At 45.8% G+C, this 16,427-nt stretch overlaps 1 protein-coding gene across 4 annotated transcripts in view; it reads left to right on the plus strand.

Moving 5' to 3' along the window:
• The first annotated feature begins 1,909 nt into the window (after positions 1-1,909).
• Positions 1,910-16,427, plus strand: part of THRAP3 (thyroid hormone receptor associated protein 3) — a 113,599-nt gene continuing 99,081 nt past the window's right edge. For 3 of the 4 annotated variants that reach the window (XM_073615617.1, XM_073615618.1, XM_073615619.1), the window contains exon 1: positions 1,910-2,062. The gene's annotated coding sequence lies outside the window, so the exon portion shown is untranslated. The remainder of the gene's footprint in view (positions 2,063-16,427) is intronic. The other variant, XM_073615614.1, reaches the window with a different exon arrangement.

Raw genomic sequence — 16,427 nt, forward strand, 5'->3', positions numbered from 1 at the left:
TAAAGTGATATTAAAGTCTTGTTTTTTTTTGTTTAAAAAATAACAAACATGTTATACTTACCCGCTCTATACAGTGGTTTTGCACAGAGCAGCCCTGATCTTCCTCTTCTGGGGTCCCTCATTGGCACTCCTGGCTCCTCCCTCCTGCTGAGTGTCCCTACAGCAAGCAGCTTGCTATGGGGGCACCCAATTCGAGCCGCTGCTCTGTGTGTCTATTCAGACACGGAGCTGCGGCTCGGCCCCTTCCCTTCTCTCTCCTCATTGGCTCACTGACTTTGATTGACAGCAGCGGGAACCAAGGGTGCTGACTGACGCCTGTAGACTCACACCACTTCTCCTGGCTGCAGTGTCTTCTCACCCTTGTCCAGACTCCATAGCTTTACCACTCTTTCAGCTGGGACTTTCTGCTCTTGCAACAGGCATTGGTACACCACCTGTAGCATGGGGTGCATACCCAAAATCTCCGGATCCTCTGGCTTTTGCAGGGGTAGATGATTTAGAGGTTTATCACAGAAGACCTGGTACATCAGTGTCACTTGAGCTCCAGAATTCAGAAGACCATGATATAGCTACCCACTATTTGGACTGACACAATAGGAGAAGGACCTGCCAGCTTGTTTGGAATCTTTCTTAAAGTAGAAGTCCAGCCCGAGCTAGTTTGGCTGGGCTTCTCCTATGGGTCACAGGAGTCCAATTCGTTTTGCACTCCTGTGACCCATTTTCAGCAGAGAGCGGTCTGAAGTCCACTCTCTGCTGACGTCACCAATATCAATTCAGGCACCATGTCACGCCGACTCTGGGAGTCTGGATCCGCCAGATTCCTGGACTGATAGCCGTCTCAGCCTCTCAGCAAGCCGCTGAGACGGCCGCTCCCCACCCCTCTACAGCTCAGCACTCCAGTGAGCGTGGAGGAGCAGGGCAGGAGAGCTGCTGATTGACAGGCAGCAGCTCTCTGCTCGGGGAGCTGAGAGAACAGAGGCATCAGCGATGTTTGATCACTCGGTTCTCAGTGAAGAGGCGCCGGGGGACAGATGCAGCATCCACCTAGGTAAGTATAAATCTGCAGTAACCCTGATTCCCATACGTCTCTTTAAAAGAGACGTATGTGGGTCCATTAAATTCTATTACAAGCAAAACACAATCTTCTGTGGGAAAAAAGTCCTTGACCCTTTCTAAAAATGCACTGGCTGAAAAATGCATAGATATGAACGTGTACCATAAGAAACCATGTTAAATGGACTGTAGTTAGGGTTGCCACCTCATCTCTTTAAACCTGAACACATATTAATTACACAGGTTCTGAGGCTGATTTAATGCAGATAAGGCACTATGTGAGTTTATTTACCACCTTAATCAGCCAGAGAACCTGTGTAATTAATATGTGTTCGGGGTTTAAAGGGATGAGGTGGCAGCCATAACTGTAGTGCCTTTCTACAAACTGTAAAACACACAGGTGTGAACCTAGGGTAAATGCTTTTCCCCTTACAGGAGAAAAGCAGCTACAAAAACGCAAAGGCACATCGTGCTCTTGGGCATTTATTCATTTCATTGGCCAGAATATTCATTTATTCTGGCCATTGAAATGAAAAAATGCTCAAGCGCTAAAAGCACCTACCGCCAAAACGCTCCTCTCTTGAACGTGCTAGTTTTATTTTTTCTGCCTCTAAATCCTTGTAAACGCCTATAGTGTGTGTGCATGAACTCATGGGTTAGCATGGTGGGGAACTCAAGTGGGCATGAGGCCTATTAATAATAATAATAAACAGTGGTGACTGTGCTCCTTCACAAAGTCAGTGAACAGTACTATGGGCTCTCGCCATGATGTCATCGGGCTAGGTTGAGAAGAGTCTGTATCACGTGACCAGCCCCCCCTCAGCCTTGCTTTCAGGGAGGAAACATGCGCCGCGTACACCTACGTCCTCGGGAGCGCGCACGCAGGCGGGCTATACTTGCGTTGTGTTTCCATGCAGTAAGTCTCGCGGTACATCCTGCTAGGTGTTATCGTGAGCCGCGGCTGGACGCTGGTGTGTGAGGAAGGTGAGGCGGCGGTGGTGGTACCTAGGTAAGTGGCCAGGCTTCAGTAATGGAGCTTTCCTGAATAGAGACGTCGTTGCTGTCTGCATGGCTTTCTGAGGTTTTTTCCCCATCACGTATGCCCGTCGCCATCTTATGAGCTGGGCCCTTCCCGCCGTGCACGGGCCTTGGGCGCTTCACAAGCCTGGGTGGAGGTGGGGATGTTGTTATGGGGGAGGGGGCAGGTATCTTCTAATAGGGATTACAAGGTTAGGGGATTGGACCCGACTATTTTTTTTTTAATTATTATTATATGTTCGCGCCACTCTATGCTATGTATGAAGGTGTAACACAGCTAAACATACATGTGCTGCCATTTCAAAGCCCCATCTCGGTTTGTGTCCTCTGTGATGATCTAGTGTACTACATGCTCAGCTATGGATAGTATGGATCTGTGCAGATGGCTAGATCTACTAGTAGTGTGGGAAGTCTGCTAAAATATGCTTATGGTGGGGCGTTGCATTGCTGTTTTGCATTGGGTTCAATGTCCAGCTGATTTGCAAACGAAAGCAGAAAAAAAACACATACATGACCGCCTTTAGAAAGGCGGACCTTCAGTCATTTTTTTTTCATCTTTCCATCTATTAAAGCTTCTGCCTTTCTGTTGTTTTAACTTAGGATACTAAATCTTTTTTTTTCTGCCAGTAAATACCTTATACAGCCCACTTCCTGTTTGTCTGGTAAAAAGCCTAGGCTTATGACACAGCGCGCTCTCACTCTCGTGAGATTTTGCTTGGGAGGTGAGTCATAAGAGGGCCAATGAGAGCTGCAGAGCTGGAGGTGTGTCTGTGTAAATCCAGGAGGTGAACAGGCAACAGTTGCCCACAGTTAAAATGGTTGCAGCCAGACTCAGTGAAGGAAGATTTCTGCAGCATATTTGGCAAGTACAGAATCGCAGTACAGGGGGTCCCCTACTTACAAACATCCGACTTACAAACGACTCCTACTTACAAACGGAGGGAGACAACAGGAAGTGAGAGGAAATCTACCCCTAGGAAGGGATATTCACTCCTGTAAGGTGTCTCCACTGATGCTTTATCACCAATCCTTATTTCCCTATTAACCCCAAATTTTCAAAATCCAATTGTCATTGGGACAGAAAGTGAGGTGAAATCTTCTGAACAGGGGCACACACAGCAAAACAAATGTTACAGGGGTGATAACCCTTCCCTATGCTATCTACAAAACTTAAAAATAGATTTTTTTGGCTGGAGCTACACTTAAAAAATGTACCTGTTCCGACTTACAAACAGATTCAACTTAAGAACAAACCTACAGTCCCTAACTTGTTTGTAACCCGGGGACCCCCTGTATATATAAAATATATATGCAAAGTGGTTGAAGGGAAGCTTCAGAATGGCAAAAATGGTTTTTATTACATATTTATGTTAGCAGACTGCAGTTCCTCTTTAACCTCTTCAATACCAGGCTCTTCTGCCCAAGCCACCAATTTTCAGCGCTGTCGCTTTTAAATGATAGTTGCGCAGTCATGCTACACTGTACCCAAACAAAATTGTTTATCATTTTGTTCAAACAAATAGAGCTTTCTTTTGGTGTGAAAAATGTTTTTCTTCGTTTCTGTCTTAAAATTTTGTAAAGTTTTTTTTTTTTTTTTTTTGTTTTTTTTTTTTTTTATTTTTTTTCCTTCACTGATGGGCACCTATAGGTGGCACTGAAAGGCTGCACTAATGGGTACTTGGTGGTGGTGGCACTGGGCATCATTTGTGGGCACAGATTGGCATCCCTGGTGGCCATCAGTGGTGGGCATCCCTGATGGTCCTGGGAGGACATGCTCGGGGAGGGTGCTGCTGCACTGATAATCGGCACAGACCCCCTCTTTCAGGAGAGCGATAGAGGAAAAGCCGATACTCTGAATGGACACAGCTGATCATGTGGTAAAGAGCCTCTGTCAGAGGCCCTTTTACCTAGATCGGAGTTGTGGTGTGTCAGTCTGACACCGCAATAGTGATCGCCGCACTGTGCGCCGCCTCGTTAACCCAAAAGACGTCATATCCGGGTAACAGAACCAAGGAGTTGTAAATGCAGAAGGGTTTTTTTTTTTTTCTTAATGCATTCTGTTAAGATAAAAAAAGCCTTGTGTGTAGCAGCCCCCCAAACGCCCCCCAATTACTTACCTGAGCCCTTTCTCCAGCAATATCCACAAATGTCTAAGCCGCCTGGGACACTCCTCCTGATTGGTTGAGACACAGCAGCGGCGCCATTGGCTCCCGCGGCTGTCAATCAAAGTCAGCCAATCAGGGGAGAAAGGGGGCCAGGTCAGGGCTCTGTGTCTGAATGGATACACGGAGCTCTGATTTGGCTCAAGTGCCCTTGATAGGAGGAGCAAAGAGGAACCTGAGAAAAGGAGGATTTGGGTTGCTCTGTGCAAAACCAGCTGCACAGAGGAGGTAAGTATAACAGGTTTGTTTTTTTTTTTAAAAAAGACTTTCCAATTACTTTAATATGCTTTCCTCTAGGCCTCTTGCACTCTTGACACCTAAAAGTGCATTATTTTTAGGCATATTTCTTTACTGATCTAAATGCAGCCCATTATTTTTAATGGCCCCTGTATACAGGCCCATAAGCTTGCACTGCATATAGATCTTTAAAAAAAAAACACATCTCTGTTGGCAGTAAGTATTTTCTCAAAAGACTATGTGCACACACCACCCTCCCTTGATAAAAACCAAAAAAAACAAAACAGGAATTTTTACATGCGTGTATGCCTACACATGAATATGCTGCAAGAGCTACACTGCCTATTCTCACTTTTTCCTCCCAGGAATATCTAATGTTCATAAATCAGTACCGTTTACAAGTAAAGCAGAGGTGGGGTGCTACTACCCAATAAGATGAGAGAATTTTCACAGCTACCTGTGTGTAGAAAGGCAGCTGCAGAGGCGATCGTAGCAAAAGATAGTCTAACTCCTTGCTTGCTCTAAAAAATCTTCAGAATTTATTGGTTCTCCATAAAAGGAGCAGACAGCAGATGTAAACCCATTTCGGCCTTGTTCACTACAATTGCCATGTACAAAAATGCCACGATATATAGTGTATAAACCCTTCCTGGCATTGCATGTTGTTAATTTGCCAATTAATAGATAATTAAAGTTACTTGGAGAGGTGAAACACCATACATGGACAAAAGCACAAGCCTAATTGTTTACATAATTAGAAAAAGACATTAAAATCCAATCCAAAAAATGAAGAATAAGCAAGAATGCCTAGTAGGAGAATAGAAATCGTGCTAAAAAGGAAGAGGCAGGTGGTACAAAGGGGAATACATTTAAATGTAAATCCAGGTCCCATCTGAGGTTTAACCCACGTGTATAAGCACCCTGAGCCCAGGTTCACACTGTGCATGAAAAACATTGCATGCGATTCACACAGGAATCCCACCACATTCCTGTGCAGACCACATGCGATGTCTGTGCAGTGCAATTTTAGCCATACATTATGTATGGCTGAAATTGCATCTGCACCAAAATGGTGCAGGACCCTTTTTTCCCACCAGCGCCTAAATTGCACCTATGTGATTCTGACAATTGCACTACGTTAAGCGATCTGTTTCAGGGTGTCATTAACCCCTTCCCGCTGAGCGTACGCAGATGTGCGGCTTTCAGTGGTTATACTGGGATGATGCCCGCAGCTGCAGGCTATATCCCAGTACCGTTTTGTAAAGCGGGCGATCGGCTTTCCAGGGATAACAACTGATGCGGCTAAAAGCCGCTTGGCTGTTATCCTGGAGGAGCGGGAGGGGACGTCCTGCAGCCTCCTGCCACTCTGAACAGGGCTTCCATTCCACCAGGAGACCCGATCGACGATCCGCCACTTGCGGCGGCAAGGGACAGACTGGCACAAAGCCGCAAACAGCTTCGTTCCAGTCTCCTGATTGTAAACATGGAAGCGACGCCACTTCCTGTTTACTCGGCTGCCAATGGCGCCGGTTTTAAAAGAAAACGGCGATCTGAATACTTTGAAGTGCAAAGGAGGGATTTGTCTCTTTTTTTTTTTTTTTTTAGACCCCCAATCCCTCCATAAAGAGTACCTGTCACCACCTATTACTGTCACAAGGGATGTTTACATTGCTTGTGACAGCAAAAAAAGTGATCAAATTTTTTTTTTTTAAACACAATTTAATAATATAAAAATAAATAAAATAAGGAAAAATGTTTTTTTAAAGCGCCCCCGTCCCCGCGAGCTCACACAGCAAAGAAAACGCATACAGAAGTCACGCCCGCATATTTAAATGGTATTCAAATCACACGTGTGAGGTATCGCCGTGATCGTCCGAGCGAGAGCAATAATTCTAGCACTAGACCTCCTCTGTAACTCTAACCTGGTAACCGTAAAAAAAATTATAGCGTCGCCTATGGAGATTCTTAGGTACCGTAGTTTGTCGCCATTCCACCAGTGCGTGCAATTATAAAGCGTGACATGTTTGGTATCTATTTACTCGGCGTAATATCATCTTTCATATTATACAAAAAAATTGGGCTAACTTTACTCCTTGTTTTTTTAAAATTCATGAAAGTGTCCCTTTTCCCAAAAAGTTGCGTTTAAAACACAGCTGCACAAATACCGTGTGACATAAAATATTAAAACAATCGCCATTTTATTCTCTGCTAAAAAAAAAAAAAAATATATATATGTATATGTTTGGGGGGCTCTAAGTAATTTTATAGCAACAAATACGTATTTTAACTTGTAAACACCAAATGTCAGAAATAGGCTTAGTCATGAAAGGGTTAAAATAACATTGACACGCTCAGCAGATCGCATGGACACTGCAATTGCTTTGAAGTGTGATGTGGGAAATGCAGCCAGTCTTGTGCATTTCCCGCATTGCATGTGTGAACCAGGGCTGAAAGCCCAACACAGGGCAAATCTTTTTTCCCCTATACAATAGGGCTGTGTCCATTCGCTTTCTCTAGGGGTGAACATTTGTGCCCTGATCCAAATCATTTGGTGGAGGGGGGATTATGGTGTGAGTTTGTTTTTTTTTTTTTTTAGGGGTTGGTCTTGGCCCCTTAGTTCCAGTAAAGGGAACTTATAAGGCGTCAGCATACCAAGACATTTTGGACAATTTCATGCTCCCAACGTTATGGGAACAGTTTGGGGATGGCGCCTTCCCATTCCAACATGACTGCCCACCAGTGCACAAAGCAAGGTCCATAAAGACATGGGTGAGCGAGTTTGGGGTGGAGGAACCTGTCTGGCCTGCACAGAGTCCTGACCTCATCCCGATAGAACACCTATGGGATGAATTGGAAAGGCCATCAGGAATTTTTAGGTATGCGTGTGTGGAGGAGAGAGTTTGTTTAGTTCAGGGCAAAAAGAATAATGCTTAGTACACATGAGATCTTTAGTACACAACTTTCAAGAGCCCATCACGACAGTTCATCTGAAATTATCTGAAGAGCAAACTTGATAATGTTTTTTGTACAATACCAGATTAAACGATTTTCGTTTAATTAGTACAGTTTGTCTAAAAAAGGAAGAGCAAGACCACGCGTGCTCGGAACAAAAGAATACAATACAATACATTACATCACTTAGGTAGTTGTATTCTGTTGCATTGGAATATTTGTAACTTTAAAACCTATTGGTTTTCGATATGAGACTAGCATGCAAAAAGAAAACCGACGATCATTCATCAGATATTTTCATCATGTGTGCGATGCTTAACGCTGGCGCCTCCTGGCCCTTCAAGGGGTTTCCAATGCCAGGAGGCAGAGCGGGGTTTATGATCATGTGACTGGCTACCACAGAGGTCACATGATCGGAAGCTTTCTGTTGGGTGCAGGGCACGCGTTCTCAGCACAGGTTTGTTTATATCTTTGATACGCAAAAATGCGACTGCTTGCCGTCAAGGCCCACCTGCCGAGAGGCCCCATATTTGTGTACTGTCGGCATGAAGAGGTTAAGTGTGCTATTCTTTAAGATAAGTGTTTGTTGCCTGGAGTTCAGCATTAATGTGTTACTCTGATAAGATTAGTGTAAATCCCTGTAGTTACAGCAGGTTTCTGTCATGATCTGCTAGCTGGGTGAAAGTTAATGACTTTAAGCAGAATGCATAACTGATATAAAAATGGCACGAATGAGGTTTGGTTCAAGAGCAGAGCAGTTTTACCACAAGCTTAATGCAGAAGAGGGAGGGCCTGCTTGAAGCAAGTGTTCTTCACAGAAAGGGAATTCTGTCTCGAGGTCACCACCAGTGAGGCCCTGCACTTGACAGGCCAGGGTGAAGCGAATCAGTTTGGGTGAATTTAAGCCCAACGCCATTTAACTTGAAAATTAACCCTTGCAGTGGGTCTGCGCCAGCTTGTTTAAGTCTAGGAGGCTTGTTAGAGTACATTTACTTTCCCAGTCCCCTGTGTTTCTAGACCGATCCCTGCAGCATCTTCTTCCCTAGCTCCAGCAGTCTAAAGCGGGCCATAGATGGTTAGAATCAAGCGTACCTTGCGTTTAAAACTAAAAAGTTGAGTGAAATAGGTGGGTTAAGAGCCCAAGTTAGGTGGCTAGTTGAAAAACTGAGTGGAATGTCCTGTAAAAAGGACCTGGGTAAATTGTTGCACAGCTGCTAAGAGCAGAGGAGATTTCAGTGTGATGGTACTTGCTGTTGAGAATGTAATACAAAGGCCAGTGCCACTTCACTTCGTAGCGACATAGCAGCTGCTGTCAAACTCCTCACAAATAGTAATAAAGTTGGATAAGAGATCAGACTCTATGGCCTCTTTCACACTAGTGGTCTGATCGAGTCCACCTGTCCTTTTTTCAGGCAAACACGATCAGACACTCCATTGTCCTTTTTATGAAGCGGTGAGTGTAAACAGACGTCTGTTTTAACCTGCTTACGTCCTATTTGATACACTAAAAACGGACAGATTGGGGATCTGTTCCCCTTCCCTCTAGTGGATTGAATTGCAGTCAGGTGTAAATGTCCACTCGGCATAAGTGGACCAGCCATCCGCCTGCTAGGTGGGGTTCAGTGGACAGATCCCCTGCTGAGCAAGCGGACCCCGTTCCGTGTATAAGTGGCCTAGGTGAATAATCTTTAAAGTGATACTAAAGCTAAAAACGTTAATTTTTTTATGTACGGCTTGCATTAATGTAAAAAACATTTTATGTTTCTCTGTCCTCCCGCTTTCTAGTGTGAAGGGGAGGAGAGGGAAGAAGAGATCCAGCGTTGTGCGCAGCTGCATCTCTTCCCCCCCCCCCCCCTTCTTCCTTTTCCCAAAGGGACCAGTCCATCAAATGCAGTGTGGAGAAGTGGGGGTGGGGCTAAGCGTGGCTCCTTAGACACACAACTTGAGAGCAAACGGGCACCGTGTGCCCCCATAGCATACTGTTTGCAATGGGGAGACACAAAGAGAAGGAACCAAGATCGGGCGGCACAGTGGTGTAGTGGATAGCACTTTCGCCTAGCAGTAAGAAGGGTCGCTGGTTCGAATCCCAACCACGACACTACCTGCCTGGAGTTTGCATGTTCTCCCTGTGTCTGCGTGGGTTTCCTCCCACACTCCAAAGACATGCTAGTAGGCTAATTGGATCCTGTCTAAATTGTCCCTAGTATGTATGAATGTGAGATAGGGACCTTAGATTGTAAGCTCCTTGAGGGTAGGGACTGATGTGAATGTATATGTAAAGTGCTGCGTAAATTGACGACGCTATATAAATACCTGAAATAAATAATAAATAGGATGATCGCTGGCGGAGGACCCAAGAAGAGGATGATTGAGGCCACTTTGTGCAATACCTATGCACAGAGTGAGGAAGTATAACATGTTTTTCGTTTTTAATAGAAAAAAAAATTTAAATGAACCTTTAGTAACACTAAGTGTATTAATAATTTGTATTTATTTATGCACATGGAGGTATTCATATTTGCTATTGACATGCAGGCTCTGCATCATGCTTTGCATTGCTAAACAATGGTGGTGCTCATGTTTTGTGCAGTGTACATACAAAGAAAAAAAAAATCAGTAGGAGCATTGGGGCAACTATTTTTCCCAAAACGTCTTTCAGGACAGCACCTGAGAGATCATAGCTCCTCCTCCAATAGTAAACACTTCATCATTCCAAGCTCTTAACAGGAGGCCTCCACGCAGCTTCCTTCAGTTTTTTTGTGTTTCCTCCAGCTGGCGGAACACCTCTGGTGGGGGCCATGATCTCTCAGGGCTTTCCTGGGAGACAAAAGAGCCTGTACTGCCGGGGGGTGCTGTGCTTTTTTTGCTTGTGGTTCCTCGCTGGCTGCCTACGGTACAAAGCCGAGCATCCGCCATTGTTCTGGTGGCTGAGGAGAGCCCTCAGCCACGTCAAGAGGCAGCACTTCCAGGTCAGGCGCAATGTCGTTTCCGGCTGCAAAGCGCAGGGGGCGAGGGCAGGGTCCCCTAGTACGCTTAACCTCTGGGTTGGCGCGGTGGCGTTTTTGAATCTCGGAACCTGCCTTCTTTCAGCCACGCAACCGCAGTGCGCTCTGCAATGAAGGATGCAGTGGATAAGGGGGCAAGGTAAGGGACTGTGTTCCTTTCTTTAATCATACATCACGGGACACAGAGCCATAGTAATTACTATGTGGGTTATAGTCCACCTTCAGGTGCTGGACACTGGCACACCCTAAACAGGAAGTTGCCTCCCTATATAACCCCTCCCATACCGGGAGTATCTCAGTTTTTTCGCCAGTGTCTAAGGTGTTGGTCACAAGTGAAGATGTGCTGTGCTGGGCTCCACTGGAGCAATCCTTGCTGGGGCTAGCTATGCAGGCGGATACGTTCAAAGTGTCTTTTTTTTGGGCCAAATTGAATGGTACCCGGGCCTTGTGTCCGAAGAAACGAGGTCTTTGTAAACACTTCTCTTTTTAAACAACTGGACCCCAGGATCCAGTACTTTGGTATTTTAAGCTATAAAGTTTTACTGGCGGGGTGCTATTAGAGGTCCAGGATTGTGGGTTCTCTGAGGGTCCCCGGTTCCCGAAGGTTTAACGGAACCCACCGTGAAGGGTGAAGATTGGATCTGTTGGGTTTACCACAGAAAACTCTGCGGCGGGAAAGGTAAGTGGAGTTTTTCTCAGGAATTTTTACATTTTCTTATGAAATGTCTCCTTTAAAAAAAATAAATGTTGTCATGCCTAAGTGTCACCACTCGGGGCTGTATGGAGCACGTACCTTCTAATGCTTTGCTCAGAGATCACGCTCTGTCATAGAAGCAGCAGGCTTTTTTCCTCCGGCTAGAAGGCAGACCTCCGGTGAGTTTGGGGGGGTTTGCTTCCACCAGACACCCCCCACCTGGGCTGAACTCTTCCCCTCTTCACGAGGCTGAGCATTGAGGGGGAGCTAAAAAAAACTATCGATGTTGTTTTCTTGCACCGCCCCTACACGGCGGCGGCTTTCAGGTCTCCTCCACGCCATCCCTCCCTCACACACAAACCGTTCCTGCCGGATTGGAGGCTCGCGCGGGAAAACTTTTTTGAGGGGGGGGCGGGCGCGATGGAGGGGGCGGGGCTTAATGCGGCATTGGTGTTCTCCAACACAGGGTTGTGCTTTTAAAAAGAAAAAAAAAATTTTGTGCTGGCTGCAAAAATTGTCAGAGGGACACGAGAGCAAAGAGGGGCATGAAAGAGGTTGGTGACAAAGGCATTTCCTATTTGAGACATTTACTATTTGCATCAGGCTGAGCATTAATAGCAGTGGCTGACTATTTCTCAAGCAGTGGATGCGATTTTCTTCTGGTAGTACCTCTGCTTTGTGCATCAGGCTAAGGTAAGAAAGGGGGGGGGTTGAAACACCCCCAAAAAAAGAGCTAAAAGGGTCTCCCTCAAGCTCTGGAAAGCCTATTCATCTCTGCAAATAGCATCCTCCCCTGAGAAGGGGTGGCTGGTCAGAGTGAGCATCGGGGCCATGAAATGTTTGCAATTGTTTTCATCACTGCAGCCCCTGTTTATGTTATTAAAAAGATTGATGGTGCAATTTATTGCTGAATAGTCCGCTCCACATTAGAGGTTGACCGATATGGGTTCTTCTCTGGCCGATGCCGATATTTAGAAATCGCGGTGGCCGATATGTGATGCCGATTTTTTTTTTTTTTTTTTTTTTTTTTTTTTTTTTTTTTTTTTTTTTTTTTTTCCCCCCTTCATTTCATAAAATCTAACAGTTAGACCCCTTTCACACTGGGGCATTTTTCAGGTGATTTTGGGCTAAAAATAGCGCCTGTAAAGTGCCTGCAAAACGGCTCACCTGCAGTCTCAGTGTGAAAGCCCGAGTGCTTTCACACTGAGGCGATGTGCTGGCGTGATGTTAAAAAAAAAAAAAGTCCTGAAAGCAGCATCTTTGGAGCGGTGTATACCACCACTCCTGCCCATTGAAATGAATGCGTACCACTGCCAAAGCGTTTCAGCAGCGGCGCTTCAGGGGCGCATTTAACCCCTTCCTCGGCTGCTAGCTGGGTTATAAGCGCCCCGCTAGCAGCCGAATAGCTCCACTAAAATGACGGTAAAGCGCCGCTAAAACTAGCATCGTTTTACCGTCAACGCATGCCCGCTCCAGTGTGTAAGCAACCTTAAGTGATACAGAAAATTTTTTTACATTTAAACATTTATTAAACAAAACAAACCTCCAATCGGTTCACTTGTATGTAGAATTTAGATTAAAAAAAAAAAAACAAGAAAAAAACCTTAAATATTAAATACACAAAAACAGGTAATCAAAACTTTTGGACGACAAAAAATGGGCTAACTTTACTGCTTAGTTTTTTTTAATTAGTGTTTTTTTTTTTTTTAAATTGCGTTTGAAAGACTGCTGCGCAAATACCGTGTGACATAAAATATTGCAACAATCGCTATTTTATTCCCTAGGGTCTCTGCTAAAAATATATATATATATATGTGTTTGGGGGTTCTAAGTGATTTTCTAGCAGAAAATACAGGATCTTTACTTGTAAGCAACAAATGTCAAAAGATTTAGTCTTTAAATTCATTCATAAGTGTAAACATTGTATCTCTTCAGGTTCTTTTTATCAGATTTGGCAGGCTGCCCAGAGAGGAGAGAAGTCACTTCACAGAAGATTTCAGGCAACTTGTATTGACTTCTGTTAGGCCCCTTTCACATGAGGCCGACTCCGTTTCTACGGAGCCCGCCTCGGTCCGCTGGCTCAGCGGGAGATCTGTCCGTTGATCTCCGCTGAGCCGGCGGATGACAGGTCCCTCTCTGCTCACTGAGCGGGGAGGGGCTTGTCAGGTGCCGCTGCCGCCTATGGAGGGATCGGACAAAAACGGACAGCGTGTCCGTTTTCGTCAGATCTCGATCCGATCCGCCCCGCCAGCGACGGACCTGGACGTAGGGCCATCCGTCTGCTCTTCAGCGGATCGGACCGGGTCGGATGTCAGCTGACATCCGACGCTCCATAGACTAACATGGAGCTCCCGTTCAGGTCCGCCGTCAAAACTGACAGGCGGACCTGAACGGTCCGATCGTGTGAAAGGGGCCTTACAGAAGTAATTTGCAAGTCGCGCTGAAGTTATATCGGCCTTTTTTATCAGCACAATCGGCCGATGCTGATTAAGTAAAAAACACCAAATATCGGCCGATATATCGGTTGACCTCTACTCCACATTTATGGATATTTTCCTGTCAATATGTCAAAGATGGGGGATCCCAGGCGTAGATCTGTTTGCGTCCAGGTTCAACAGAGAAATCGACAACTTTGTGTCAAGAACAAAGGATCCGCTAGCATGCGGAACAGATGCCTTGCTGTTCCCATGGAATCGGTTCTCACTGATTTATGCATACCCTCTTATTTGGCGTCCACGACTTCTTCACAGGATCAAGCAGGAAGGGAAGTTGGTGATTCTTGGGGCCCAGGAATTTTTTTATGCAGAGATCGTAAAGATGGCAGTAGGGGACCCATGGACCCTACCACCACGGCCAGACCTTCTCTTGCAAGGTCTAGTATTCCATCCTACTTTAAAAAACGCAAAATTTAACGGTTTGGCTATTGAGACCCACACTCTGAAGAAGCGTGGGCTGTCAGGTTTAGTGGTTTCTACCTTGGTTAATGCAAGGGAGCCAGCATCCATAATTATATATTATGGAATCTGGGAAGCATATGTTTCCTGGTGTGAAACCAGGGGTTGCACCCCAGGAAATAGGTCAAAGGTAGAATCCTTGACTTTCTGCAGATGGGGTGAGAAATAAAGCTGGCCTTGAGTGCTTTCTAAGGACAGGTCTCGGCCTTATCGGTATTATTTCAACGACCACTTGCTTCGCATTCTTTGGTTCGTAACTTTATTCAGGGAATAACACGGCTTAATCTCCAGTTAGGTCACCCCTGAACCCGTGGGACTTTTTTTTGGGCCGATACAACATATTTCCTTTTGTCCTTTTTTTTTTTTTTTTTTTTTTTTTTTTTTTTTTTTTACAAGGAAACTATTTTTTCTGGTAACCATATCTGCTGTAATCTACTTAAAGGCGACTGCTCCTAAAAAAAAAAAGGACAGGCAGCATTGAAATCTACGATTTCTAAATGGATTCGACAAGTAATCGTTCAAGCTTATGGTTTAAAGAGGTAGTTTCTACCCTCTCAAATCAAAGCGTACTCCTCTAGAGCTGTTAGTGCTTCGTGGGCAGTGCATCACCAAGCCTCCATGGCTCAAATCTGCAAGGCTGTAACTTGGTCTTCAATCCATACATTTACCAGATTCTATCAGGTGGATGTAAAAAGACATGAGGATGTCGCCTTTGGGCGCAGTGTACTGCAAACAGCAGTACAAGTCCTCTGATCTCATGGTGCTCTACTTTTGTTGTCTCCCTCCCCTCAGTTGGCATTGCTCTGGGACATCCCACATAGTAATTACTATGGCTCTGTGTCCCATGATGTACGATTAAAGAAAATAGGATTTTTATAACAGCTTACCTGTAAAATCCTTTTCTTTTGAAGTACATCACAGGATATAGAGGTCCCGCCCCTCTTTCTAGTATACACGTGTATTGCTTTGCTACAAAACTGACATACTCCCGGTATGGGTTATATAGGGAGGCAACTTCCTGTTTAGGGTGTGCCAGTGTCCAGCACCTGAAGGTGGACTATAACCCACTTAGTAATTACTATGGCTCTGTGTCTTGTGATGTACTTCAATAGAAAAGGATTTTACGGGGCGTGGCTTAGCAATGGCCGAGTGAAGAAGTGTCTTTGAGGAGCTCCTGGCTTCCCCTCTTCCTACCCATACAAAAGACGGCTAACTCACTCATTTCCACGGCATGCCAACTCCGAGGAAATACAGGACAAGAGCATCGGTGAGCAACAATCTGAATTCCACCCCACGGAGCAGTATTAGAAGCTACTTTCGGGACTCACAGAGGAGCTCACCAGGCGCCATTGTTTCAGCGCCACGTGTACATACCACGGCTGAAGCTGCTTCGCCCTCCGTGTCTGCACCCTCCCCGACGATCGAGGTAGGCAACTCAGACAGGGAATCCCGATACGACATGGCGGGCCATCAGAGGCAGATGGGAGACATGCCCGACGATCTCCGCGCGATTCTACAGGCTCTGCCTACTAAGGCAGACTTTGAGGCCCTCCCGTCCAAATCGGACATTGAGACCCTTATCCAACGAGTAGAAGAAGCTCATGCCAGAGACATACAGGAGATAAGGGTGGAATTACAGACAATAATTGACAGAGTGGAGGTTGGAGAAAGCTCGATTTCTGCCCTTTCACAGCGAATCTCAGCCCTGGAGCAATCGCGGGAGACACAGGCGGCTACGGCAGTAGATCTGCAGCTCCATTTGGAGGACCGCAGCCGCCGCAACAACCTGCGGCTGCGGGGTCTTCCGGAGGCCACCGGAGCGGAGGATTTGGAAGCAACTGTTACAGCTATCTTCCAGGGGGTCTTGGGCACACCGCAGTCGACTATCGAATTAGACCGTGTCCACAGGACACTAGGTCCCAGACCCACAGATCCAGACAGACCCAGAGACGTTCTGTGTAGGGTGCACCGTTACACCCAGAAAGACCTCATCCTCCGCAGGGCCTGGGAGCAGGGAGTGGCAATGTTTGATGGAGTAGAAATTAAAATCCTTCCGGACCTCTCCAGAGCCACACTTCAAAGGAGAGCGCTATTGAAACCCGTCCTGGAACTTGCCAGAAGACAAGGCTGCACGTATCGGTGGGGCTACCCTTTGGTAGCTATCACTTTTCGGAACACCACGACTTCCTTTACCCTACGTACCCCATCAGACTTGCCGGCCCTTTTTACCTTTTTAGGATCGGAACCGATCGATGTTCCAGATTGGCTGACAATTGTGCCCCGTCCCACAGGAAGAACAGGCCTCTACACTCAACGTTTTCAACCACCTCGC

This window comes from Aquarana catesbeiana, linkage group LG02 (assembly GCF_042186555.1).
Source record: "Aquarana catesbeiana isolate 2022-GZ linkage group LG02, ASM4218655v1, whole genome shotgun sequence".
Classification (NCBI taxonomy): domain Eukaryota; kingdom Metazoa; phylum Chordata; class Amphibia; order Anura; family Ranidae; genus Aquarana; species Aquarana catesbeiana.